This window comes from Dryobates pubescens, chromosome 6, assembly GCF_014839835.1.
Source record: "Dryobates pubescens isolate bDryPub1 chromosome 6, bDryPub1.pri, whole genome shotgun sequence".
NCBI lineage: Eukaryota > Metazoa > Chordata > Aves > Piciformes > Picidae > Dryobates > Dryobates pubescens.
The window spans coordinates 8447206-8455653 of record NC_071617.1 but is presented as its reverse complement, the minus strand read 5'-3'; positions in this window follow the sequence as shown (position 1 = coordinate 8455653).

The following is an 8448-nucleotide window of genomic DNA, read 5'->3' as shown; positions in this document are numbered from 1 at the left end:
TGCAGCTTACAAAAGTGTGTTGCTTGTTCTGGCAGTTGGGTTGCTCCCAGGAAAGAGGCCCATAGCTGGAAGCAGGGTTGCACTGGAAACAAGTCATTAAACAATGCCTTAGATTTTAATTTTATGCTGTTAGATACATAAAAACTCTTTTCTGCATGACTGAAACTTCAGCTACCAAGTGGGTAAAGATTACCTAGCAACAGTGCTACCCATTTCAAAGCTGGTACAAACTGCAGTGCAGAGAAGAATAGAAAATAATGAAGTGGGTTGTGTGTCAGGACAAGATGCTTTATTTTTTCATTCTAGCTGTTCCTTCTGTGGCAATCAAAGTTTGCATTTAAGCTACAAACAAACAAAGCAAGCTTCCCATTTTAAACCAACATACCCCTGTGTATAACCAGCACTGTGGACATGCTGTTTGTACTCATTTGAGACTACCTCTGTGTCATGGCTCAGTAATTTACATCGAATAAATCGCTTCAGTTCTATCCACGGCTCTCTGCTCTTGTGTACCAACATTTGCTGGCACATTTACATGTTAGAGAACATGTAGAAGTAGGGCCTCAGTCACAGTTCACTGAGACTGATGCAAGCCTTTCACTGAAGTTTAGAAAGCTTAGAATGTGTCACGTTGTGGCTCTCTGACAAAACACCCAATCATAGTAAAATATAGAATACTAAACTCCTCTAAGCTGATCTATCTCCCAGTTCTTGGAAAGTTTTTTCTCCCCAAAAGGGATTTTTGAAATCAGTTTCTGTGGAGCAGAGGTAGAGAGAGGAATTCACAAAGTGCCTTTTCTGAAGAAGTGTGAACATTTCCCAGGAACAGCCTGCACCCTTTCAGTGCATGAAGGTCATCATCCAACCCCCAAACTTCAAACTATTCAGAGGCCTAGGAAATTCATTTCAAGCAAGTACAGAGTCATCTTCATACCTCCTTCCCTTTCTTGGGGACCACAACCTTACTGAGTAACTCCCAGAAAGTCTCTGTGGACAAGGACAGTTTCATACCCATACTGAGCTGTGTTGGGTTTGTGTGGCAAAGGTTTGGCAGTGGGAGTGCTACAGGGGTGGCTTCTCTGAGAAGCTGCTAAAGTTTCCCCTGTGTCCAATGGAGCCAATGTCAGCAGGCTTCAAGATGGACCTGCTGCAGGCCAAGGCCTAACTTGTCATCAGCAGTGTTAGTGCCTCTCCAGTAACATTTAAAGAGGTGAGGGGGAAGGCAACTTCATCTGGAGAGAGAAGTGAGAATGCGTGAGAGAAAACTCTGTAGACACAAAAGTCAGGGAAGAAAGATGGGAGGGAGGTGCTCCAAGCACCAGAGCAGAGATTCTCTTGCAGCCCGTGGTGAAGACCATGGTGAGGCAGGCTGTCCCCCGGCAGCCCATGGAGCCCATTCTCTCAGGAATGCTTAGAAGACATGAATTTACAACCTATACAGTGCCATTGGCTGAACATGACATTTGCCAACATATTCTTAGGGTTGTCTAGCTCTGCAGATGTATGTTAGGATGGTCCTCTTGCTCTCTACTTCCTTTTGAGTGAGGCTTTTTTGGGGAAAGAGTTTGCATGTGTTCCTGTAAAGCTTGTTCCAGGATGCATGCTGACAGAAAGCAAAACCAGCCTCACAAGAGCAGTGTTTGAGCATTTGATTTTATATGTATGTATGCACACAGCCACTTTACCATAACTTAATTTGTATGCAGTATAAATATTTAAAAGCTTGAGTGGTTGCCAGGCTGATCATGTTGCTTTACTCTGTGTTCCTATCCTTCGCCTTTGGTCAGGTTCTTGGGGTACCTTCAGGGCTGAAAATACCTCAAGAGAGAGGCTGTGGTCTTCATTTCCATTTGTGTAGTATTTTACACATATTTTGTATGCCATATAAACAAAGCCAAGGCTGTAGGTATTTTCTCAGGTACAATATTACAGCTCATAACTGTATTATTCTTCACAGGCTTACTATTTACATCTATTCATAGTATACCTATCTATAGGCACAAGCTTATGATGCAGAAGGTCTGAGAGACTGCCAATAAGCAGTAATCTTTGCATGACAGATGAGGAAAGGATTTCTGCCAGTATAGCAGCCCAGAACTTGATCAGATTGGTAGACTGAAACACTGACCCCCTTTTGGCCATTTCAGGCTGTAGAGGGCTGGTAACACTCTAGCAGATACTAACTGCCTTACTCTGCCTCTTGTACTACACAGGACCTCAGTTAGTTTTGACTGCAGCCTCCATTCAGGCCAAGATTTTCACTAAGGTGTCCATATTCAGGCAGTAGAGAAACCAGAAAGTGCAGCAACAGAAGGTTGCTTTACTTTGTGGAATCCAGTTGCTCCTCAGCCCAGCTCCAAAGGCTATGACTCATGCTTTCCACTTACATAAATTAGACAGAGTTTCTCATCTATTAGGTCATACTTCTCCCTGCTGCTAGTCATCTTTCACTGTGGAATTTTTGTTGGTTGATTACTTCATCCATGCCATGCTTTAGTTGATTAGATAGTGTCGGATGATAGGTTGGACTCAGTGATCTCAAAGGTCTCTTCCAACCTGGTTAATTCTATTCTAAAGCACACTACTACCACCATATGATCTCATTTTATGCAGTAGACCATTTAACCTTTAAGTGTTACATCTGAGCATTTTTGACAATGTAGACTTCCACTGAAAATCATCCTTCACAGCTGATGTGAGTGAGGCCTCAGGTCAGACCATAAGATCTCTAGGAAGACCAGTCTTCCAGAACTCCTGGAAGACTACTTCCAGGAATGACAGGCATCTTGTTTATAAGCTTGTTGTCCAGCTGCTTATCTCTTACATCAGGCACATGATCATTTCAGCTGCAGAGGAGGAACAGCAAGACATCTTGTTTTTCAGGCCTGTAAGCCAGTGCTTGAAGTCACAGCTGTCATACTTCTTCAAGAACAGCAATCCTCTGGACAGACGGACACCTTCTTCCCCCTGCACACACATCTTTCCCATTCCTTCCCAGATAGATCTGCTAAGTCAACCACATGCTGAGTAAATCCCCTGCTTAGTGAATCACCTGTCATGTCTGCATGTCAGAGCTGACTAGTAATGTCCCCTGATGCTAGATTAACACATCATTGTTATGGCACATACACGTTTGGGGGTACAGTACAATAAGTTATGGTGACCACCCCAAGCACGATACACAGTTTTGGGACCTGGATTTAAAGCAGGTCCATCCTGAGCTCACTGTGTCCTCTGCCTAGACAGAGATTTACTCTACAGACTGAATGAATGCTGTTAATACCTTAGAGGCTTGAGCTGACAATGTATTCCCAGAGTAAAACCCTGAAGAAAAAGTTAAGATTTAAATAAAGACCTGAAAGCAAGCTTGAAAGCAAGCTGCTTATATTGCACCCATTAGTCTGTTAAAAGTGTTATTACTCTTACAGAAAGAAGGGTGTAGCCTACATTCTGATAAAGATCTGAGTTGGCTTTTGTTGGAAATTTTATTAAGAACTGTATTGTAATCTCACAGTAGGAAATTACTCCAGGAGCTGATTCTGCTTATTTATGCTGTTTCCTCTGAAGATGAAAAATAACTGTACTTATATAATTGTAAGTCTGTGAGGTCGTGGTGCCCCCTAATGTCTTGATGAGTAAAGACTGGCAATTTTGTTGCTCAAAGCTCTCTACAGGAAGAACACTGTAAAGGATATTTTATTACCATAAATGTACTGCAACACCCAAAACTTTCTTTCAACATTTTTTTGTTTTTGCATTGCATACACATAAGGAATAAAATAACTTTAATATTAAATCTTATTTTCATTTTCAAGCCAGGGAATATAATTTGTCTCAGAAGTTAGGTTCTTAATTTTGACACCAAGCAGATAGGCATGAATTTAAAATTGTTGAATGGAAGAGAATTCACCAGGTTGGAAGAGACCTTTGAGATCATCGTGTCCAACCTATCATTGGCACTATCTAATCAACTAAACCATGGTACCAAGCACCCCATCCAGTCTCTTCCTAAACACCTCCAGTGATGGTGACTCCACCACCTCCCTGGGCAGCCCATTCCAATGGGCAATCACTCTCTCTATGAAGAATTTCTTCCTAACAGCCAGCCTAAACCTCCCCTAGTGCAGCTTGAGACTGTGTCCTCTTGTTCTCGTGCTGGTTGCCTGGAGAAGAGACCTACCCCCACCTGGCTACAACCTTCCTTCAGGTAATTGTAGAGAGTAGCAAGATCTCCCCTGAGCCTACTCATCTCCAGGCTAAGCAACCCCAGCTCCCTCAGCCTCTCCTCATAGGGCTTGTGCTCCAAACCCCTCCCCAGCTTTGTTGCCCTCTTCTGGACACGTTCCAGCAACTCAACATCCTTCCTAAACTGAGGGGCCCAGAACTGGACACAGTACTCAAGGTGTGGCCTAACCAGTGCTGAGTACAGGGGCAGAATGACCTCCCTGCTCCTGCTGAGGTTCTAGCACTTTCTTTTGATCTTTAGAAGAGCCAGTGCACACTCAATATTTTTAACTGTAGAAGCCTACACATGTATTAGAGAACATTAACTTTGTAGTGTTGTTCTTTTTAACTTTGGATACTACTAGAATCTAAGTAGTACTGTCATAAAATACAACCACAGCACCAAATGAGTCAAAAGATTTATTCAGATTTAGGCAGTACTCACCCCTCCCCACAACAGCTTCTTGCATGCTGAAAGTAAATCAGCCATAAAAGGAACACTGCTCACCCATTTTGTTGTAAGTAATTTTGCCATGAGCATTAAAAACAGTAAGCAAGGAATGAATTCATTGGATCAGTAAATAAAAACCAAGAAAACATATTTTGTTACATTCCAGTTATGATAACTTAAAAGTTTAAGGCATCAAGTTTCTTTCTGGCTGAACACCTGTATCATTAATTGTGTGGCTCATATTTGCTTACGGGTAGCTTCTTTCTCAGTTTCTTTGTTTTAAATAAACCTGCTGTGCTCTCAGTTTAGAAAGCAGCCTGTTTGATCTCTGGTAAGGAAATGTATTTATTAGATCCAGTCAGAAGTGTCTGTTTCACAGAACATCCTGAGGGATGTTTTTCTTTCTACATTCACAAATACTTTATGAACACACAGAAAATAATGTCATACTGAGACAGAACACTAAAAGGGTTGTTGACCTGTATCACTATAGAAGGCAACAGCATGTGTTCTTCCTTCTGGCAAGACACCTGATTTATCCACTTAGCACTGAATAAGTAACTTGAATCATCCATCCACTTACAATATTAATGTATGACATTAAGAATGTAAGATTTTTCATCAGCAGCATTTCAGGTGAATTTACTTAAGAGCTGAAGTGTGCACGGGGGCCTTGCCGTGTGTGTGGGGTTTTATTTTCTCAAGGGAGAACACAAATGCAACTGTACACTACCTGAAACAATGTGGCTGAGCTGTAACCAAAGGAGTGGATATGCCCATTGCACACGGGATGAACCACGTCCTGGGAAAGTGACTTCTCTATCAGTGTCTGCTCTGCCAGGAAAAGGATTTAAATTAGTGAGCAAAAACCTGAGTTGAGGATACAGGCATCTGAATCACAGAAACATTCAGGTTGGAAAAGACCCTCAGGATCACCAAGTCCAGCTGATAACCCTACTCTGCAAGGTTCACCCCTAAACCATATCCTCAAGCACCACATCCAAACCACCTTTAAACACATCCAGGGTTGGTGACTCAACCACCTCCCTGGGCAGCACATTCCAATGCCTGACCACTCTGGCTGGGAAAAAACTTTTCCTCATGTCCAGTCTAAACCTACCCAGTGGCAGCTTGAGGCCACTCCTTTTTGTTCTATCACTAATTACCCATGAGAAGAGACCAGCACCAGCCTCTCTACAATGTTCTTTCAGTAGTTGTAGACAGGGATGAGGTCTCCCCTCATCCTTCTCCTTTCCAAACTGAACAGCCCCAGCTCCCTCAGTTGCTATTCTCCAGGCCCTTCCCCAGCTTCATTGCCCTCCTCTGCACTCACTCCAGTACCTCGACATCTCTCTTGTACTGAGGTGCCCAAAACTGAGCACAATACTCGAGGTGTGGCCTCACCAGAGGTGACTGAAAGGGGACAAGCACCTCCCTACCCCTGCTGGAAATTGCCTCTGGATACAAGATACACAGAAAAGAGGGAATGTTGCATCATCATAGTTAAAATACTTGCAGTTGTTTTCTCAAAGCAATCCTTGAAACAAACCGCTCCGGCCACCTACGTGCTCCTTCAAACGCAGCTACGCTAGCCTGCGGGAGCCACACGAAAGCTCAAGGAACTCGGGGCCCTCTGCTGGTACATCAGGAAATGGTCATCTTAACTAACAGCGTCGCGTCTGCCCACCCAGACTGTTTGATGTCACACGCCCATGCCTGCATGAATTATTTCGAAGTGTCTAACCTGGTAAAGTCCTGTGTAAAGTACATATGATGATGTTACAACATGTAACATCAGCTGTAAATAACCAAGGTCTCCAGACCTGGACACCTCACCGACAAGAGCAAGTTAAGAGTAAAGAGTCACCTGAAATCTGTGTTTGTATCTGTGACAGGTAATGCAGCAACATGTTCTCAATCTCTACTGGAAAATACTGCTCTTTTCCCTAAGGAACACACTGAACAATGATGACAGCAATAGAGACTATAGAATCATAGAATTGTCAGGGTTGGAAGGGACCTCAAGGATCATCTAGTTCCAACCCCCTGACATGGGCAGGGACACTTCACACTAGATCAGGCTGCTGAGAGCCTCATCCACCCTGGGCTTCAAAACCTCCAGGGATGAGGCTTCTACCACCTCCCTGGGCAACTTGTTCCAGTGTCTCACCACCCTCATGGTGAAGAACTTCTTCCTAACATCCAATCTGAATCTACCCATTTCTAATTGTTTTCCATTCCCGCTAGTCCTATCATTACCTGACACCCTAAAAAGCCCCTCACCAGCTTTCTTGTAGGCCTTGCTTTATATTCCGTCTTATATTTTGCCTCTTAATGTCATGCTTACAGTATACTCACTCTTAGAATCTAGATGAAACCCACAATTCCTGTATCACCAACTGATCAACAGAACATCACTCATCTTCCTCAACAGCAGCAGTGACACTCTTTTGCTGGATTAAAAAACCCCAACCAACCAAAACAAAAAAAAAAGGACCAAGAAGGTATCTGATACAGAGCAAGGTGGTATTTGGCAAACAGACCTGAGTCACAACTCAGAACTAAGCCCTCCAAGTGTAGTGAAGGTGCTCTGCTGAATGGCTACTCACATTCTGCTGGTTTGCCAGCGGGGACCTCCTCAGCTCTGCTCAGCCAGCCCCAGAGCCACCAAAAGGCTGAACCATGGCTGACACCTTGCTAAGCTCATTATGGCTGTATGCTTCATTTTAACTCTCTACCTTACAGTTATTTGGAGTGTTTTGTCTTGTGCATTGCTAAATAAAACCAGATGTATGTACCTTCCCAGTTTAACTACACATCTGTGCACAGTGTGCTTCTCTGCAGCTGTTGTTTTAAAAGCATACCAGAATCCTAAAGGGAGAGGACAAGAACAGAGGACAAGAACGAGACTACTGCTCATTCATGTATGTTTTGGCACTGTTCTTCACCCCCTGCAAATGGTTTAGTTTCTAATTTTGCCATACTGCTAACATTGCTCCTCATTTACTGAAATCAGTTGCTTTTTCTTCCTGCTCCTCCTGAACACCCCTGCATGCAAGTTTCACTTTCTTTTCTGGGTGGTCTTTGGCACCACATAGTGGTGTTTGACTGTTACTTGTTTGTTCTGTAACGGCAGATCAGCAGTGCCTTATTTTAAGCGTCAGAGTCACGTTTTAATGGAAGTGGATCTAACAGGGAAAATAACAGCCTTTCACTGTAGTTAAGACTTAATTGGAAGCTAGAATCAGAAGTTTGTTATCTGATGATGACAAAAGCCTTAGAAGACAAAATTCAGAAACTTCTAAGGCAGTATGAGAACATAATGACTCAGATATGCAAATTGCTTACCCGACTACCTCAACTACTACGAGAGCAGTAAAAAATCTAGAGTGATAACATGCAGCAAGGAACAAAGTTCCTGTATAATGAAGTAGTTTACTCTCAATTCTATACAGATAAAATTATTTGCATTTTTCTTTGATGTGTTCACAGAATCTAAGAGCTTCCTGTTTTATCTGTACACACAACAGTGGTTAATTCTGCAAGCAGTTGCATCTACTGTCTTGCAAAAGGCAGCACACCTGGCTTATGGAGAAAGTCCAGACAGAACAGCAGTGAAATGTTAAGTAACAGGAAAATAAGCTAATAAATAAATAAATAAATCTATTACTGTTGTTTCCTGCTGCTTTGGGCTGGGATATTTAATTTTCTTCAAAATAGCTCATAGTGTGCTGTATTTTACCTTTATGACTAAAACAGTGCTGATCTTTTAA